Source organism: Helianthus annuus, chromosome 1 (assembly GCF_002127325.2).
Source record: "Helianthus annuus cultivar XRQ/B chromosome 1, HanXRQr2.0-SUNRISE, whole genome shotgun sequence".
Taxonomy (NCBI): Eukaryota; Viridiplantae; Streptophyta; class Magnoliopsida; order Asterales; family Asteraceae; genus Helianthus; species Helianthus annuus.
This window is the reverse complement of record NC_035433.2, coordinates 67,030,273-67,051,460: the sequence shown is the minus strand read 5'-3', so window position 1 is coordinate 67,051,460 and position 21,188 is coordinate 67,030,273. Positions and strand designations below refer to the sequence as shown.

Sequence of the window (21,188 nt, the reverse complement as noted above, 5' to 3'; positions counted from 1 at the left end):
TGTCCGAATTGTCCGATTTCTCTCACAATCCCTTCTCAACGCGTCCTCGCGCAATCTGAACCATAATATATGTGTGTAAGTATGAACTACAACTATCTATACCTAAGTACAATCAAGACATTGTGTGAAAATCTAGGAAGTTTCGTGTCTCCTATGTGGCTCCTATGTGAAGTCTATTTATATTGCACGTGACAAGTCTCGATCGCGCTCAATCGCGTCATAAACTCAAAATCATTATGATCGAATCTCATTCCAAATCTCTCTCTCTCTGTCTAGATGGCTTCCGACAACTCTATCTCGAGACGAATAGCTAGGAGAAGAGCTAAACGAAGCGCCAATAAGAGGATTGCCTCGCTTGTGACCAAGGAAGTGGTGAAGCTCATTCCTCAAATTGTCGCTCAAGTGCACTCTCTCAGTAACTCTCGAGCCACGAAGGACTCTAAGACGGAATCGCCGCAATCTACTTTCCTCTACAAACACTTCAAAGCCTGTGACCCGATGGAATTCACAGGTGAAGGAGGTGTGACCCAATTGCTCCAGTGGTTCGATTCTATCGAAGTCACCCTTCGACAAAGTGGGTGTCCCGATAGTTTCCGTACTACTTGTGCTACCGGAGTATTTCAATCACGAGCACTCGACTGGTGGACCACCGAACGCAACAAACGTGGGATCTCCACAGCTTACGCCCTCTCTTGGGACGAGCTGAAGGAACTCATGAAGGAAGAATATTGTCCTCCTCACGAAGTCCAGAAGCTAGAAAACGAATTTTGGGAAATCAAGCAAACCGAAGGTGACAATGCTGGCTATACAGCAAGGTTCAAGCAGCTTAGTGCAATCTGCCCAAGTCAAGTTGACACTCCAAGGAAAGCCATCGCGAAGTACCTCCGCGGCTTACCTGAGAGTGTGGGTGATTTTGTCGAAGCTGCAAGACCTGCTACCATCGAAGAAGCCTACCATTTAGCCGCAGAGATCAACAGTAAACGAGTCTTGGACAGGTTCTTCACCAAGAAACCTGTCAAACAAGCTCATCAAGCAATCATCATTAACTCATCTGACGATTCCTCTGGCGAATCGGTCGAGGGATCATCCGACCACTCCTCTGAAAGTTCTTCTAAGGATTGCTCCGACGACGTCTCCGTCAAATCACCAGGCGAATTCGATAACGACACTGCATCATCTCAGGAAGCTCAACCTAGCCGCAAACGAAAGACCGTGAGCCCAGACTCTTCAACAACTGGACTGCTGCAACCCGAACCTCTCCGATCAGTCCCAGTTCAACCGAAACGTGCTTACAATGGGCCTCATCCCCTGTGTTTCACGTGCACGTATCATCACCCGCCAGAAGCAAATTGTCGCTATTGCACAAATTGCAACTGGTATGGTCATCAAACACAGCATTGCCGCACAGGACCGCAGCCTTGAGGAATTTCAGCAACGACCGCAGTCCCCCCAGAAGGCCTCCACAACAACGTTATTTTGCTTCTAATGTTGTTGTAATAATACGACTTATCGCCGTTGTTTTCTTTTATGTGTGGAACTTATTTCATCTATCGTCGCATGTGGAATCTATTTCTCTTATACTCGCGCACCATCTAAACGCTAGCACTATGTACTATATAACGTATTTTACCTTTACAACACTCTTAGAATGAGGTACGATATACGTGCAAGGAACAACTAATCGCGGGTGCACACAGGATTATTTTGGTCAGTGCACGGAGATCGTAGTGAAGTTCTAACGGTGCCATAACGTTTAAAAAGCATGGTCAAGGGTCTTGGCCATGTCAACAAAGTGTGACACCAAAGCACGGGGCATAAGTAGTAGGGGTAACGCAAGGTGTGCTTTACCATACTACCGAAGCTTCGTGAAGAAAGTGCCATGTGGAGTTGAACGTTATTAGACCTATTATATTATAATGGTTATTTTCGACACAATACAAATCGATCGCATGGCGTAACAAAACTAAATCGCATCACTGCGAGACTTCTCGTAAGTCTGCGTACGCAACACAATTGCCACATCGATGGACTTAGGTAAGTTCACCCCGAAGAGCAATTGGAGCAACGCAAGACTGGTCGTAAGTCTAGAACGCAACTCAATCGCAGTTTTGCTAGATCTACCTCGCAATCCAAATCACTCGATATGTGGCTCGAAATCGCAATCGCATCATGTGTTTATCTCGCAGTCTCTAACGCTGGCTATTGAACTATTGTGTGAACTTCTACCGCCTGGTGTGGATCGCTTATTGTGGATCGCTAGACGAGAATGGAAAATCACTCGCCGCTTTTCGCTTTAACGCATTTCGCGCCTATTTCATCAACTCGATACTCTCATCGCGTGTCGCTATCACTCATCCATACTCGTGTTATCTGTGTTATGTTAGCACGCACGACCTCGCTTCACGAGGCAAAACTAATAGGGTCGAAACATGGTAGTGTTTTGACCATATTAGCAGACTTTCGTGGAAAAAGGCAGTGTGGGCTAGCATTAGTTACTGTTTGTGGTATAATCAACTCAATCGAATCTCATATCGTTCGCAACGCAACAATCGTCACTTATCAACTATCAAGGTCTATTGCCTACCGATATCCGGTTATCGCTTGGAAGTCATCGTAGTTGTGTAGAATTAGGGTACATGACATCGCTTCACGGGACAAAACTAATACGGGAAAAGTGGTGTTTTCCATGTTAGCAATTCTCGTGGAAAGATGCCATGTGGGTTTTGCGTGGGAACAAATCGAAATCGCATCTAGTCGAATCGAAAATCGAGTCATTCGCTATCGCTTATCCATCGTCATCTAACCCTGTGTGCCATATCCATGTTTCGTATGATCGAACTACTCGCACTCGCTATCAACGATTTGTCTACACCCGAATCACTTCAATTCAAGACTGGGTCTAGCATCCTATCGCTCGAACCGACGGAACGAAACTCTATCTGTGTCTTATTGATGTGTGTAAAATGCAACATATAAAACACATCAATTAAGGCATAAAACTAACCCTTTTTAAGTACTAATGTTGGAAAAATAGTGTTTTTGTCTTCCTTTTGTATTTTCAGGATGAAATGAGCTCAAAATCACAAAAGAAGCAAAAAGACTACTAATTCTACCATAAATACAAGAAAAGGAACAAAAGTGGATTTCCCGGACCCTCAACGGCATCTCCCAAGGCAAAAGAGAAGAAACAGAGTCTGAACACGCCCCGTGTCCAGCGAACACGGGGGCGTGCCCAGGAAGCAGCAGAAAAGACAAACCAGTAGAAGCTTCCATTGCCCACCACGGGGCCGTGTCCAGCGAGCACGGGGGCGTGGTGAAAGTACAGCAGGCGCATTAATTGTAATTCGCAATTACAATTAATGAGGAGAGAGAGTGTCAGGCGGGCACGGGGCCGTGTCCAGCGGACACGGGGCCGTGTCCAGCCTTCTGTTCAGCCTATAAATAGAGGAGCTTGGCTTCATTCTCTCTCATCCCTTGGCACACCACCTCTCTCACACCTCATCCACCACCCACCACCACCATAACACCATCATCCACCACCATCATCCATTGTCCATCGTAGAGTGTGTGAGTCGTCTCGGGATCCAAGATTGATCGTAAGAGTTCTTGACAATCAAGGCCATGTTTGCCTAAGTCTCTTAGATCACTTGGTGAAGACAAGTGTTTAGTATAATACTTTTTATTTTTAATCTTTTGCACTTTTTATTTGGTTTTGTATTAATGACTTTAATAACTAGTTACTTATGTTGAAGGTGATCTTTCCTTATCGTTTGTCCGTGGTGTCTTGGCATTATTTTACTGTCTATATAAAATAAAAGATTTTCACCATTCATATCTCCACGGTCTATATGGAGGTATGTTGGCTACCTGGTCGGGGGTTAAGGGAACGTTTTGGTAAGGGTCTTGCCCTTGTTCAGCGTTTAGAGGTCCTGCTTGGGACCTGGGTCAAATTTAGTAGGATCTCCTTCAATGCCCATAGGTATTGGATGGTGGGGATCCAAACTCTTTGACCCCCTCATAAGTTAACTACTATTAATACTATAACCCGGCTATTTAGGACTGTATCCCTGCTGACTCAGACTACTTAGCCGAGGGTAACGTCACCGCCAGAAGCGGGGCCTACCACAATTTGCATTAATAACTTAATTCATTATCTTTCAATAATCCGACCCTTTAGGATTGTATCCTTGCTGACTCAAACTACTGGGTTGAGGGTAACGTCGCCTTCAAAAGAGGGGCCTACTACAATAACTAAGATAATCTCTTAAACAAGTGCAAAAGTGCGAAAATAATCAAAGGTTATACTAATACACGTGTCGGATCCAAGTGATTCATCTTGTCTATCTGTTTTTATTTTATTTTTATTTTTATTTTTCAGCATTTAGTTAGTTTTTATTTTCTTAGTTTAAAACATTTTTCTAACCTTTTTGATTTGATTAGACGTTGAGGATAAACCGGTATTAAAAGCTCTTGTGTCCTTGGACGACCTCGGTATCTTACCAACACTATACTACGTCCACGATGGGTGCACTTGCCCATATGTGTGTTTAGTGTTAGTGAATATCGTGTTTTATAAATTTAAAACTTGGCTAAAAGTGTAAAAAGGGCTTAAATACTCATCAAAAATATAACACACTTCACGCACATCAAATTTTTGGCGCCGCTGCCGGGGACACAAGGATTTTAAGAAAGTTAGGAATCAACGGCCTAATCATATTTTTTTTAATTTTTTTAGGATTTTCTTAGATTTTTAGCTTCTGCAGAGCTCAGCACGGGGCCGTGCCTGGTCGGACACGGGCCGTGCTCAGCAACGTTACTGGCAGTTTTTTGTTTTTCAAGTTACAGAAGGCTGACCACGGGGCCGTGCCGGTGCAACACGGGGCCGTGTCCAACTTCCAGTAACTGGGATCTGAAAAACAATCACTGTAATTCCGACCACGGGGCCGTGTTCGCTCAACACGGGGCCGTGGTGAACCTTCTGACCAACGTTCTTTTCTGTTTTTATTGCAGGACTTGGAACCCGACGCCGTCCTCACGTAGTGTATGAGCTCCAGTTCCAATAAAGACATAAAGGAACCGCTAGAAGAACCCGAACGCTTTCTCAGAAAAAGGTTAAAAGCCAAAAACCAAGAGAAGGTTTCGGGTGATCCACCCCCAATGGCGGACCAACGTACCCTTATGGATTATCTACGGCCCACCGTAGGTAATCTAGGCGCCGCTATCAATGCTCCGAATGTCGAAGCCAATAACTTCGAACTTCGACCGCATTTGATACAAATGCTCCAAAACTCCGCAACCTTCCACGGGCTTGCGGACGAGGATCCTCATCTACATATAACTAATTTCTTAGAAATATGTGATACCATTCGGATCAATGGAGCATCAAACGACGCCATCCGCCTCCGTATGTTTCCATTCTCACTAAAAGACCGAGCGAAAGCTTGGCTCAACACCCTCCCAGCTGGATCGGTAAACACCTGGGATGAACTAGCCCAAAAGTTTCTATATAAGTATTTCCCTCCTTCTAAAACTGCTAAATTAATGGCTGAAATTAATACATACTCGCAAGAGGACGGGGAATCCTTATATGAAACATGGGAAAGGTTCAAGGAGCTATTACGCAAGTGTCCCCATCACGGCCTCGCAATATGGCAACAAGTATCCACTTTCTACAATGGATTGTTGCCACACACTAGGCAGACACTTGATTCTAACTCCGGGGACTTTTAGGTAATCGACGCCCACACGAAATATATAATCAGATTGAGGAAATTGCTCAAACCAATTTTCAATGGCACACTCCCCGGAGAAATAAATCTATCGCCCCGGGCGCCCATAAGGTCGACGAAAGCACCTCTTTACAAGCCCAAATCGAGGCCCTTTCTTCAAAAATAAAAAAAATTAGAAATGACAAAAACAGTCTCGGTTATGGCTTGTGAAGGGTGTGGTGGGTCACATGAAAATTGGAGTTGCATGAAAGAAACGGACGATCAACAAGAAATGGTAAACTACATTGATAATAGACCTAGGCCGTCGGGTCCTCCAACGGGAACTTACAACCAAGGATGGCGAAACCACCCAAACCTTGGTTGGAGGGAGACCGGCAATAGTAGTAACCAACAAACCCAACGAACAAACTTTCAGCAATCAAGAAATGAGTCACAAAATTTCACTCAACAACAAGGTGGACGAGAAAGGCTCGAAGATACTATATCTCGCCTCGTCTCCGACACTGATAAGAAAAACTCGGAAAGATTTCTACAATTAGAATCTAATTTTAGGAATCAACAAGCTAGCATTCAAAACATAGAAAAACAAATAAATCAACTAGCACAAAATTTTTCCGAGAGACCGCAAGGCGCATTACCTAGCAATACCGAAACAAACCCAAAGGCGCAAGTTCACCTCATCACACTACGAAACCGCACCGTGGGGCCTGCAGAAGTACCTCCACCAACGGAAGAAACAATGCCAACACATCTGCAGGAAAAGAACTCTCCCCCATCACCCGAGCCTACCAAGGCTCCTCGAGTTCCGTACCCCGGTAGGTTAATTCGTCAAAAGACCAATGAGCAATTCGCAAAATTCGAAAGCTTGTTAAAACAATTGCATGTCAATATTCCTTTTATCGAAGTCCTAACCCAAATGCCCAAATACTCTAAATTTATGAGGGACTTCCTTACACATAAAAAGAAAATTGAAAATTTGCAATTAGTTAATTTAGGCGAAGAATGCTCTGCCCTCGTACTCAATAAACTACCTGATGTGCGTGAAGTGTGTTATATTTTTGATGTATATTTAAGCCCTTTTTACACTTTTAGCCAAGTTTTAAATTTATAAAACACGATATTCACTAACACTAAACACACATATGGGCAAGTGCACCCATCGTGGACGTAGTATAGTGTTGGTAAGATACCGAGGTCGTCCAAGGACACAAGAGCTTTTAATACCGGTTTATCCTCAACGTCTAATCAAATCAAAAAGGTTAGAAAAATGTTTTAAACTAAAAAAATAAAAACTAACTAAATGCTGAAAAATAAAATAAAATAAAAACAGATAGACAAGATGAATCACTTGGATCCGACACGTGTATTAGTATAACCTTTGATTATTTTCGCACTTTTGCACTTGTTTAAGAGATTATCTTAGTTATTGTAGTAGGCCCCTCTTTTGAAGGCGACGTTACCCTCAACCCAGTAGTTTGAGTCAGCAAGGATACAATCCTAAAGGGTCGGATTATTGAAAGATAATGAATTAAGTTATTAATGCAAATTGTGGTAGGCCCCGCTTCTGGCAGTGACGTTACCCTCGGCTAAGTAGTCTGAGTCAGCAGGGATACAGTCCTAAATAGCCGGGTTATAGTATTAATAGTAGTTAACTTATGAGGGGGTCAAAGAGTTTGGATCCCCGCCATCCAATACCTATGGGCATTGAAGGAGATCCTACTAAATTTGACCCAGGTCCCAAGCAGGACCTCTAAACGCTGAACAAGGGCAAGACCCTTACCAAACCGTTCCCTTAACCCCCGACCAGGTAGCCAACATACCTCCATATAGACCGTGGAGATATGAATGGTGAAAATCTTTTATTTTATATAGACAGTAAAATAACGCCAAGACACCACGGACAAACGATAAGGAAAGATCACCTTCAACATAAGTAACTAGTTATTAAAGTCATTAATACAAAACCAAATAAAAAGTGCAAAAGATTAAAAATAAAAAGTATTATACTAAACACTTGTCTTCACCAAGTGATGTAAGAGACTTAGGCAAACATGGCCTTGATTGTCAAGAACTCTTACGATCAATCTTGGATCCCGAGACGACTCACACACTCTACGATGGACAATGGATGATGGTGGTGGATGATGGTGTTATGGTGGTGGTGGGTGGTGGATGAAGTGTGAGAGAGGTGGTGTGCCAAGGGATGAGAGAGAATGAAGCCAAGCTCCTCTATTTATAGGCTGAACAGAAGGCTGGACACGGCCCCGTGTCCGCTGGACACGGCCCCGTGCCGCCTGACACTCTCTCTCCTCATTAATTGTAATTGCGAATTACAATTAATGCGCCTGCTGTACTTTCACCACGCCCCCGTGCTCGCTGGACACGGCCCCGTGGTGGGCAATGGAAGCTTCTACTGGTTTGTCTTTTCTGCTGCTTCCTGGGCACGCCCCCGTGTTCGCTGGACAAGGGGCGTGTTCAGACTCTGTTTCTTCCTTTTTGCTTTGGGAGGTGCCGTTGAGGGTCCGGGCAGTCTACTTTTGTCCCTTTTCTTGTATTTATGGTAGAATTAGCTGTCTTTTTGCTTCTTTTGTGATTTTGAGCTCATTTCATCCTGAAAATACAAAAGGAAGACAAAAACACTCTTTTTCCAACATTAGTACTAAAAAAGGTTAGTTTTATGCCTTAATTGATGTGATTTATATGTTGCATTTTACACACATCACTACCCCAAAAGAAAATCGATCCCGGGAGTTTCACGATTCCATGCTCAATAGGGGAATCACCCGTTCGCAATGCCTTGGCCGACTTAGGGGCTAGCATTAACCTCATGCCTTCATCGATGTTCAAAAGGCTTAGCTTGGGAACCACGAGCCCTACAAAAATAAGCATACAACTCGCTGATCGATCAGTCAAGTTCCCACAAGGTGTCATCGAGAATGTCTTGGTAAGGGTAAGCAAATTCGTTTATCCTGTTGACTTTGTCATACTCGACATGGAGGAAGACACCGAGGTCCCCCTTATCCTAGGGAGACCCTTCCTTGCCACAGCACAAGCAGTGGTAGACATGAATGAAGGGACACTAACTTTGAGGTATGGGGACGATGAGGTGAAGTTCGGAGTTGGGAAGAAAATAGAGGACGACGACCCAGTCAATTACATGAAGGTTATTGATTCAAGCTTGGATGCCGCTCTCCGACGGTGTAACTTGGGAAGCAAGGCACTCCACTCAGAAGATATATAACCGGGAATCGGGTCTAGCCAAGGACCCTTATAAACGTGGCGCACCACGGAGGCATTCCGCGGATCTATCCTTAGTTTAGTTTAGTTTAGTTTAATCTTTTAGTTTTTGCAGAATAAAACACACTCACGGTGGTAATGGATGAAAAAGGGAACGAGAGAAATGGAACCACGCACGAAGAACAGAGCAACCCGACAAAAATCTCCATCACAGAAGGCTCAACACGGGCCGTGCCCAACCAACACGGCCCCGTGCTGAGCCCCTGCAGAAAATCACCCAGTTCAGGTAACTGGACACGGGCCGTGTTCAGCGGACACGCCCCCGTGTCCAGGCTTCTGTTTCAATTCTGTAATTTTTGTTACTGGCACTTGACCACGGGGCCGTGCCCGGTGAACACGGGGCCGTGTCCAGGATGCCAGTAACATAAATCTTTGCTTTTTAACCCACTTTTATACATTCTAATCAACCAAAAACATTATTTTTGGACACATTGAGGACAATGTGTAATTTAAGTGTGGGGGGGATGCTAAAACCTTGAAATTTTGCAAAATCCTAAACACAAGCCTTACACAAAACTCTATTGGAACCGCTAAACACCCCAAATTTTTTCAAAAACTTTTTCATTTTTTTTATTTACTTGTCTTAGTTTAAGTTGGGAATAACAAGTTCTAAAAAGGTTATATTTTTACAAGTTTACAACCGATAGCGTCGTGATAAAAAAGGAACCAACATAAGAAAATTATGAAACGGCATAACAAGTCTAGTTTAAAATTCGATTATATATGCTTGGTCACATTAAAACCCCATTCCCACAAAAGTGAGTTTTGAGCCTTTATTGAGCATAAAAATACACATATTTAGATTAAATGCTCATTTTTCGTTTCTTGTGTGAATAGCCGCTCGGTCCTTACAAATCTAGAACTTGCCACGACGATACATTCCCGGTCCTTACCAACTTAAACCCAAGTAAGTAAATGATGGAGGCATTAGGACTAACCATTTTTCTTTCAAAACCATTATTTTTCATTTTTTTTTACCTACCCAAAATCCCCCTAGATAGCCCCTTTGAGCCTAAACCTTTCATTTCATTACCCTAAAAACCCTTTTTACCCACCAAAAACCTTTTTATTTATTTGTTTTTTTTAGTAACAAGTTCGCTTTTTCGTAAACTCACCTTTTTATGTGACGATTGAAAAAAAAATATGATGAAGTCAAAAACAAACAAAGGCTATAAAAGCTTGTTTGGAGAAATACTTCAAAATAAAAAGTCACTAAAAACAAGGTACTTCACGAAAACCGACGCTTGTTACGATTTTCGCCCTTTTTACTAACCACTAACCAACCACCCACCTTTAAACCCAAGCCTTCACCCAAAAAAAAATGTTTTAAATCGTCAAGCAAAGGGAAGGAGGCGGTGGCGGAGTCGATCTTTAGAATCGAAGAGGAGAAAATGACCCAATTCAAGAAGGCCGAACAAAGAAAAGAAACAATGATGTCCCTAAAAGTTGAACGGGAGCAGGCGTACAAGGAACACTTGAAAACGATTGAAAGACAAAATGATTTAAAAATCTTGTGTGAAAACCACGCCCATCTCGACGAACCGTTCAAGTCAGTTGTCATTGAACAAAAGCGCGCGATTTGCGCAAAGTGGGGTTGGGAGATGCCACCGGTTTAGTTGTTTTTTTTATTTGGTTATGTAATTTATTTTTAAAGTTTAATGAAATTTATAATTTAGTGTTTTATTTTTAATTTCTAATTTTAAAATGAAAATTAAAAAAATTGGGAGTGATAGAATTCCATCACTAGTGATTCCACCCCTCCTACATTTCTATCACTAGTGATAGAAATTTGGTTGATGACATGTCATGATTTGATTGGAGGGTGGGAGTGATGAAATCCATCACTAGTGAACCACCCCTAGTCCCCTTAATCACATAATATATCAATTTTTTAATTGAAACAATTATAGCAATACTATAGTTACATACTTACATTAATAAGAACAAAATGCTCGCATTTATTGTGTATTTAAAAAAATATTAGCGTGCGTAAAAGTTATGGTCATTTAAAAAACTTGAGGGTAGTTAGTTTTTGTATGGGGATAAAATATAACTACTAATTAATTATTCGTAATTTGGTTAAAAGTGGAGTTTTTTTCCAAAATGGTGTATTTTGAAAATTTATTTACCAAAATGGGTAGTTTCACACATGGCTGGCCACGCCCAGCTAAGCGACGCCCCACCACACCCCCAGTTTTTGAGTATTAGCTTGTGGATCTCACCCTCGCTACGTGTTAAGCAATGCCCCCAACCCAAACCCCTCCACACCCTATAACCTTATGCATTAAACTAAAAAAAGGTTTTTTAACTTTTGGATATCTTAAAATGCTATTTCACTCGTATATTATAATATAGTATATACTATAAATACTTGACTTTAATCAAACTTCTATATAAAATATAAATCAAACAGTAATGTATGATTGAAAAACAAATACCTGAATTTATTTGACTATAAGTTATATGATTTTTATGAGTTCTGGCAAATGTATTTTGTAACAACCCGCACTTTCGTGCGTTGTTACTACTCGACACACTCGTTACGCCTTGCACTAGAGATTCGGATCATAATGTAACTATATCAGATATATCACTAAATCGAAGTATAATCGAACGATTACGCATATTCTATCTCTATTACAAACCTATTTTCATAAATTATAACACTCACGATGATGTTGAGTGAGGACCTATTCTACCCTCCTCAATAACCGTGAGGTGTCAAAACGTAAACAAGCAACGCTAACAAAGACTATCGGGAGAGTACCATGTCTCCAGCCATCGTGACGACGATGGCAATACGGGCAAAGTAGTACCCCGATAATCATTGTGGCACATCACATCGAAGAACGCACTCGAAGGCACGCGTAACTCGATCATCACACCGAATATTGGATATATAGATGCGTATATGCGACCCTTTCGTGATTAATTATAATAAATAAATAAATAATATAAATATATGAAAATATGGCCCAAACAGTCGTAAACGCACCAAAAACAAGGATCGAAATGCTTCCGTACGGACGGGCCAGCCAAACGGCTGGGCCAGTCGATCGAACGGACCAGCCGAACGGCTGGGCTGCCCGATCAAACCGGCCAGCCGATCGGCTGGGCCGGCCGATCGGACAGGACAGCCAACCGGCTGGGCCGCCCGATCAAACCGGCCAGCCGATCGGCTGGGTCGGCCGATCGGACAGGACAGCCAACCGGCTGGGCCACCCAATCGAACGGACCAGCCGATCGGCTGGGCCGCCCGATCGGATAGGCCAGCCGATCGGCTGGGCCGACCGATTGAGCGGGCCAACCGATCCAACCCACCTTTCCTCCTTTTCCCTCCTTCCTTGCCTATAAATACCCCTCTTCACCCCCAAACACTTGTTGTTGCTGCTGCTACTCGACCAAGACGTTCCAGCCCCTTAATCTCTCGATTTCTCACGATTCTTGTAAGTTTTCAACTCAAATCTTGTACTTCCTTGATCTTTATGCATTTCTTCATCTTTCTACCTTCCGATTTCTGACTTTTAACCATGAAATCAACGGATTTGGAGTGTTCTAGGGTGATGTCACCATGGAGTTCTTCAAGAGTGATGTCATCCCATGAAGAACAACTCAGATCCGAATGGTTTCCATACGATTCTACATAAATCTCGTCTAAATCCATGTTTTCTAACCAAGGAGTTACGGATTTGAGATGTTCTAGAGTGATGTCATCATGAAGTTCCTATGAACTTCAAGTATTGGCCTCATTCCACCAAGAACAACTCAGATCTAAGAAACTCCATGAGGATAATCAAGGTTTTCACATCAGATCTATACATAAAAAACGGTAGAACCAGAGCTTAGACCGACCTTCTACTCATTCCTAGTGATGTGTTGGTCAAAGATCTGATTTCTAGCAATGTTACCACCAAGTACGGGTTAAACAAAGGAAAACCGTCAAGAACGGCAAGTCCTGATGGAACGGGGTGATTCCCGGCCGTTAGAACAGGTCGGAAACTGATGGGATTTCAGTTGTTCAACACGTCACAACAACGTCCCGACCAAACCATCGAAAACACGCGAAGATCGTCGAAAAACAGCTGGATAGGCTGGCCGATCGAACGGCCCAGTCGATCGAGCGGCCCAGCCGACCGAGCGGTCCAGCCGATCGGCCGGGCTAGCCGATCGGACGGGCTGGCCGATCGAGCCGCCCACTCGATCGAGCTGACCATCCGATCGAACGGCCTATCCGATCGAACGGCCCATCCGAATGGGCCAACTTCCGACCTAACTTCGCCCAATTTCGTGTATTCCGATACCATTTAACGTGTAATCCAATACTCACGTAATCAGTCTGAAATCAGGGCATTCTCAGGCATCATCCCGTCAATCCAATCAAATACGCACTGTGAGTATACTTGACCCCTTTTATCGAATTTTGGGTGTAACATACATTCCTTATAAATCGAACTTATCAGACGAATGATTCAAATTGTCAATTTATCACTTGCGAATAACTGTTTGCATAGATATACGTGATGCTAGTTGCACGTATGCTAGGACTTATACTCGTGACGTCCCACCACGACTAGTATAGTACTATTGCGCCCGACGAGGTCTAGTTATGCCATCGAAGAGTCGAGCATCGAGGACTTAGCTGGTAGTATCAGTTTTGTGAGTATATATGTCGTGTCTTACGTTTATGCATATGGAAATTCGCAGCACTTTTTAATCTATTATTCTATTTCATATCAAACCTGTATACTCGCCAATACTTTTGTATTGACATTATTTTAACGTATGTTGCAGGACTAGTTGAAGCCTACATCAAATCAAGCTAGGAAGTCTAGAAACTCACCTAAAATCTAGGTTGTCGGATTTGAATTGTTCGAGAGGGCAAGCAATCTGTGATGACTTATGTGATTGTATTATTTGTTAGTATGGGATAACGAATGTAATAAATATTATCGCAATATAGTTGTTATGGATTCTCTTGAGCAATCTGATTCGCCCAGTGCCGCGCCCCGATGATTCCGCCATCGGTTGGGGTGTGACAGATTGGTATCAGAGCCATAACTATAGGGAATTAGGCAAGACTCGACCTAGTCCGGGTCGATGTCTTAGAAATTGACCAAGTCTATAGTCTAAGCACCCACAGGCTGACTCGTACGAACCCGGTAGGGTTTGTATTGCGCCTACCTGATGCTTTCGATCGAAATTGCTAAGTCTACAACTTTGTGTGAACCCCGCATACTACAGCTTCGCACGAAGAAGCCTTTCCTAAGGCTGAAATACTACTTAGCCTTTCCTAAGGCTGACACAATACACATGTTTTCGAAAATACTCGCATCTCACAACCGAGTGATCCGGTCGAGACCAGGTGTGAAAACCAGTAACTCTCGATAGGATTGCTCACTCAGCGCATTATTCTGGCACGAGAATCTTTCGTTGAGTTAGGAGTGACATCCATACCTCGACGAAAGCCTCCATTTCGAATTTCTAGTGGAGCTCTCGGATTCATTCGATGAGCACAACCACAATTGGGAACGAAACTGTTAAGTCAGGGGTGAAACCCGTACCTTAATGAACCGTTCCACTCCCTAAAATATTTTCAAAAAGCTCTCACCAGGGACTCGACCATCACAATGATTCGAGCCACGAGACGACGTGGAGGATGAATGCCATGAGCTGCATCCCAGTGGAAGCATAAACCTCCAGAGTCAACGCGTGTGCACGAACTTGTTGGGTGTGATTGAGTTACCTTGGGTAGTCGACGCCTAAACACCCGAGGCACTCCGAGTATCTTACTAAGCCTACAACTCGCCGGATTTTACGATTTGATGAACTCAGTTACGTTTTATGTGTTTAATTACGATTATCAATTTCGCTCCCTGTTTTACCAAGCGCACAAATCGCACCGCCCTCGCAATCCAAAACAAAGACCGAATGATCGCAACAAAACTAATGTCCGAATTGTCCGATTTCTCTCACAATCCCTTCTCAACGCGTCCTCGCGCAATCTGAACCATAATATATGTGTGTAAGTATGAACTACAACTATCTATACCTAAGTACAATCAAGACATTGTGTGAAAATCTAGGAAGTTTCGTGTCTCCTATGTGGCTCCTATGTGAAGTCTATTTATATTGCACGTGACAAGTCTCGATCGCGCTCAATCGCGTCATAAACTCAAAATCATTATGATCGAATCTCATTCCAAATCTCTCTCTCTCTGTCTAGATGGCTTCCGACAACTCTATCTCGAGACGAATAGCTAGGAGAAGAGCTAAACGAAGCGCCAATAAGAGGATTGCCTCGCTTGTGACCAAGGAAGTGGTGAAGCTCATTCCTCAAATTGTCGCTCAAGTGCACTCTCTCAGTAACTCTCGAGCCACGAAGGACTCTAAGACGGAATTGCCGCAATCTACTTTCCTCTACAAACACTTCAAAGCCTGTGACCCGATGGAATTCACAGGTGAAGGAGGTGTGACCCAACTGCTCCAGTGGTTCGATTCTATCGAAGTCACCCTTCGACAAAGTGGGTGTCCCGATAGTTTCCGTACTACTTGTGCTACCGGAGTATTTCAATCACGAGCACTCGACTGGTGGACCGCCGAACGCAACAAACGTGGGATCTCCACAGCTTACGCCCTCTCTTGGGACGAGCTGAAGGAACTCATGAAGGAAGAATATTGTCCTCCTCACGAAGTCCAGAAGCTAGAAAACGAATTTTGGGAAATCAAGCAAACCGAAGGTGACAATGCTGGCTATACAGCAAGGTTCAAGCAGCTTAGTGCAATCTGCCCAAGTCAAGTTGACACTCCAAGGAAAGCCATCGCGAAGTACCTCCGCGGCTTACCTGAGAGTGTGGGTGATTTTGTCGAAGCTGCAAGACCTGCTACCATCGAAGAAGCCTACCATTTAGCCGCAGAGATCAACAGTAAACGATTCTTGGACAGGTTCTTCACCAAGAAACCTGTCAAACAAGCTCATCAAGCAATCATCATTAACTCATCTGACGATTCCTCTGGCGAATCGGTCGAGGGATCATCCGACCACTCCTCTGAAAGTTCTTCTAAGGATTGCTCCGACGACGTCTCCGTCAAATCATCAGGCGAATTCGATAACGACACTGCATCATCTCAGGAAGCTCAACCTAGCCGCAAACGAAAGACCGTGAGCCCAGACTCTTCAACAACTGGACTGCTGCAACCCGAACCTCTCCGATCAGTCCCAGTTCAACCGAAACGTGCTTACAATGGGCCTCATCCCCTGTGTTTCACGTGCACGTATCATCACCCGCCAGAAGCAAATTGTCGCTATTGCACAAATTGCAAATGGTATGGTCATCAAACACAGCATTGCCGCACAGGACCGCAGCCTTGAGGAATTTCAGCAACGACCGTAGTCCCCCCAGAAGGCCTCCACAACAACGTTATTTTGCTTCTAATGTTGTTGTAATAATACGACTTATCGCCGTTGTTTTCTTTTATGTGTGGAACTTATTTCATCTATCGTCGCATGTGGAATCTATTTCTCTTATACTCGCGCACCATCTAAACGCTAGCACTATGTACTATATAACGTATTTTACCTTTACAACACTCTTAGAATGAGGTACGATATACGTGCAAGGAACAACTAATCGCGGGTGCACACAGGATTATTTTGGTCAGTGCACGGAGATCGTAGTGAAGTTCTAACGGTGCCATAACGTTTAAAAAGTGGTAGGGGTATAAGTAGTAGGGGTAACGCAAGGTGTGCTTTACCATACTACCGAAGCTTCGTGAAGAAAGTGCCATGTGGAGTTGAACGTTATTAGACCTATTATATTATAATGGTTATTTTCGACACAATACAAATCGATCGCATGGCGTAACAAAACTAAATCGCATCACTGCGAGACTTCTCGTAAGTCTGCGTACGCAACACAATTGCCACATCGATGGACTTAGGTAAGTTCACCCCGAAGAGCAATTGGAGCAACGCAAGACTGGTCGTAAGTCTAGAACGCAACTCAATCGCAGTTTTGCTAGATCTACCTCGCAATCCAAATCACTCGATATGTGGCTTGAAATCTCAATCGCATCATGTGTTTATCTCGCAGTCTCTAACGCTGGCTATTGAACTATTGTGTGAACTTCTACCGCCTGGTGTGGATCGCTTATTGTGGATCGCTAGACGAGAATGGAAAATCACTCGCCGCTTTTCGCTTTAACGCATTTCGCGCCTATTTCATCAACTCGATACTCTCATCGCGTGTCGCTATCACTCATCGATACTCGTGTTATCTGTGTTATATTAGCACGCACGACCTCGCTTCACGAGGCAAAACTAATAGGGTCGAAACATGGTAGTGTTTTGACCATATTAGCAGACTTTCGTGGAAAAAGGCAGTGTGGGCTAGCATTAGTTACTGTTTGTGGTATAATCAACTCAATCGAATCTCATATCGTTCGCAACGCAACAATCGTCACTTATCAACTATCAAGGTCTATTGCCTACCGATATCCGGTTATCGCTTGGAAGTCATCGCAGTTGTGTAGAATTAGGGTACATGACATCGCTTCACGGGACAAAACTAATACGGGAAAAGTGGTGTTTTCCATGTTAGCAATTCTCGTGGAAAGATGCCATGTGGGTTTTGCGTGGGAACAAATCGAAATCGCATGTAGTCGAATCGAAAATCGCGTCATTCGCTATCGCTTATCCATCGTCATCTAACCCTGTGTGCCATATCCATGTTTCGTATGATCGAACTACTCGCACTCGCTATCAACGATTTGTCTACACCCGAATCACTTCAATTCAAGACTGGGTCTAGCATCCTATCGCTCGAACCGACGGAACGAAACTCTATCTGTGTCTTATTGATGTGTGTAAAATGCAACATATAAAACACATCAATTAAGGCATAAAACTAACCCTTTTTAAGTACTAATGTTGGAAAAATAGTGTTTTTGTCTTCCTTTTGTATTTTCAGGATGAAATGAGCTCAAAATCACAAAAGAAGCAAAAAGACTACAAATTCTACCATAAATACAAGAAAAGGAACAAAAGTGGATTGCCCGGACCCTCAACGGCATCTCCCAAGGCAAAAGAGAAGAAACAGAGTCTGAACACGCCCCGTGTCCAGCGAACACGGGGGCGTGCCCAGGAAGCAGCAGAAAAGACAAACCAGTAGAAGCTTCCATTGCCCACCACGGGGCCGTGTCCAGCGAGCACGGGGGCGTGGTGAAAGTACAGCAGGCGCATTAATTGTAATTCGCAATTACAATTAATGAGGAGAGAGAGTGTCAGGCGGGCACGGGGCCGTGTCCAGCGGACACGGGGCCGTGTCCAGCCTTCTGTTCAGCCTATAAATAGAGGAGCTTGGCTTCATTCTCTCTCATCCCTTGGCACACCACCTCTCTCACACCTCATCCACCACCCACCACCACCATAACACCATCATCCACCACCATCATCCATTGTCCATCGTAGAGTGTGTGAGTCGTCTCGGGATCCAAGATTGATCGTAAGAGTTCTTGACAATCAAGGCCATGTTTGCCTAAGTCTCTTACATCACTTGGTGAAGACAAGTGTTTAGTATAATACTTTTTATTTTTAATCTTTTGCACTTTTTATTTGGTTTTGTATTAATGACTTTAATAACTAGTTACTTATGTTGAAGGTGATCTTTCCTTATCGTTTGTCCGTGGTGTCTTGGCGTTATTTTACTGTCTATATAAAATAAAAGATTTTCACCATTCATATCTCCACGGTCTATATGGAGGTATGTTGGCTACCTGGTCGGGGGTTAAGGGAACGGTTTGGTAAGGGTCTTGCCCTTGTTCAGCGTTTAGAGGTCCTGCTTGGGACCTGGGTCAAATTTAGTAGGATCTCCTTCAATGCTCATAGGTATTGGATGGCGGGGATCCAAACTCTTTGACCCCCTCATAAGTTAACTACTATTAATACTATAACCCGGCTATTTAGGACTGTATCCCTGCTGACTCAGACTACTTAGCCGAGGGTAACGTCACCGCCAGAAGCGGGGCCTACCACAATTTGCATTAATAACTTAATTCATTATCTTTCAATAATCCGACCCTTTAGGATTGTATCCTTGCTGACTCAAACTACTGGGTTGAGGGTAACGTCGCCTTCAAAAGAGGGGCCTACTACAATAACTAAGATAAGCTCTTAAACAAGTGCAAAAGTGCGAAAATAATCAAAGGTTATACTAATACACGTGTCGGATCCAAGTGATTCATCTTGTCTATCTGTTTTTATTTTATTTTTATTTTTCAGCATTTAGTTAGTTTTTATTTTCTTAGTTTAAAACATTTTTCTAACCTTTTTGATTTGATTAGACGTTGAGGATAAACCGGTATTAAAAGCTCTTGTGTCCTTGGACGACCTCGGTATCTTACCAACACTATACTACGTCCACGATGGGTGCACTTGCCCATATGTGTGTTTAGTGTTAGTGAATATCGTGTTTTATAAATTTAAAACTTGGCTAAAAGTGTAAAAAGGGCTTAAATACTCATCAAAAATATAACACACTTCACGCACATCAAGTTTTTGGCGCCGCTGCCGGGGACACAAGGATTTTAAGAAAGTTAGGAATCAACGGCCTAATCATATTTTTTTTAATTTTTTTAGGATTTTCTTAGATTTTTAGCTTCTGCAGAGCTCAGCACGGGGCCGTGCCTGGTCGGACACGGGCCGTGCTCAGCAACGTTACTGGCAGTTTTTTGTTTTTCAAGTTACAGAAGGCTGACCACGGGGCCGTGCCGGTGCAACACGGGGCCGTGTCCAACTTCCAGTAACTGGGATCTGAAAAACAATCACTGTAATTCCGACCACGGGGCCGTGTTCGCTCAACACGGGGCCGTGGTGAACCTTCTGACCAACGTTCTTTTCTGTTTTTATTGCAGGACTTGGAACCCGACGCCGTCCTCACGTAGTGTATGAGCTCCAGTTCCAATAAAGACATAAAGGAACCGCTAGAAGAACCCGAACGCTTTCTCAGAAAAAGGTTAAAAGCCAAAAACCAAGAGAAGGTTTCGGGTGATCCACCCCCAATGGCGGACCAACGTACCCTTATGGATTATCTACGGCCCACCGTAGGTAATCTAGGCGCCGCTATCAATGCTCCGAATGTCGAAGCCAATAACTTCGAACTTCGACCGCATTTGATACAAATGCTCCAAAACTCCGCAACCTTCCACGGGCTTGCGGACGAGGATCCTCATCTACATATAACTAATTTCTTAGAAATATGTGATACCATTCGGATCAATGGAGCATCAAACGACGCCATCCGCCTCCGTATGTTTCCATTCTCACTAAAAGACCGAGCGAAAGCTTGGCTCAACACCCTCCCAGCTGGATCGGTAAACACCTGGGATGAACTAGCCCAAAAGTTTCTATATAAGTATTTCCCTCCTTCTAAAACTGCTAAATTAATGGCTGAAATTAATACATACTCGCAAGAGGACGGGGAATCCTTATATGAAACATGGGAAAGGTTCAAGGAGCTATTACGCAAGTGTCCCCATCACGGCCTCGCAATATGGCAACAAGTATCCACTTTCTACAATGGATTGTTGCCACACACTAGGCAGACACTTGATTCTAGCTCCGGGACTTTTAGGTAATCGACGCCCACACGAAATATATAATCAGATTGAGGAAATTGCTCAAACCAATTTTCAATGGCACACTCCCCGGGGAAATAAATCTATCGCCCCGGGCGCCCATAAGGTCGACGAAAGCACCTCTTTACAAGCCCAAATCGAGGCCCTTTCTTCAAAAATAAAAAAAATTAGAAATGACAAAAACAGTCTCGGTTATGGCTTGTGAAGGGTGTGGTGGGTCACATGAAAATTGGAGTTGCATGAAAGAAACGGACGATCAACAAGAAATGGTAAACTACATTGATAATAGACCTAGGCCGTCGGGTCCTCCAACGGGAACTTACAACCAAGGATGGCGAAACCACCCAAACCTTGGTTGGAGGGAGACCGGCAATAGTAGTAACCAACAAACCCAACGAACAAACTTTCAGCAATCAAGAAATGAGTCACAAAATTTCACTCAACAACAAGGTGGACGAGAAAGGCTCGAAGATACTATATCTCGCCTCGTCTCCGACACTGATAAGAAAAACTCGGAAAGATTTCTACAAT

The 21,188-nt window shown here is 43.5% G+C and overlaps 2 non-coding genes across 2 annotated transcripts; both read right to left on the bottom strand.

Moving 5' to 3' along the window:
- Positions 1–5,535: 5,535 nt before the first annotated feature.
- Positions 5,536–5,642, bottom strand: LOC118483028. Its single transcript, XR_004869482.1, has one exon. It is a non-coding gene; the product is annotated as a small nucleolar RNA R71 (small nucleolar RNA).
- Positions 5,643–20,459: 14,817 nt separating this feature from the next.
- Positions 20,460–20,566, bottom strand: LOC118483027. Its single transcript, XR_004869481.1, has one exon. It is a non-coding gene; the product is annotated as a small nucleolar RNA R71 (small nucleolar RNA).
- Between the last annotated feature and the right edge of the window lie 622 nt (positions 20,567–21,188).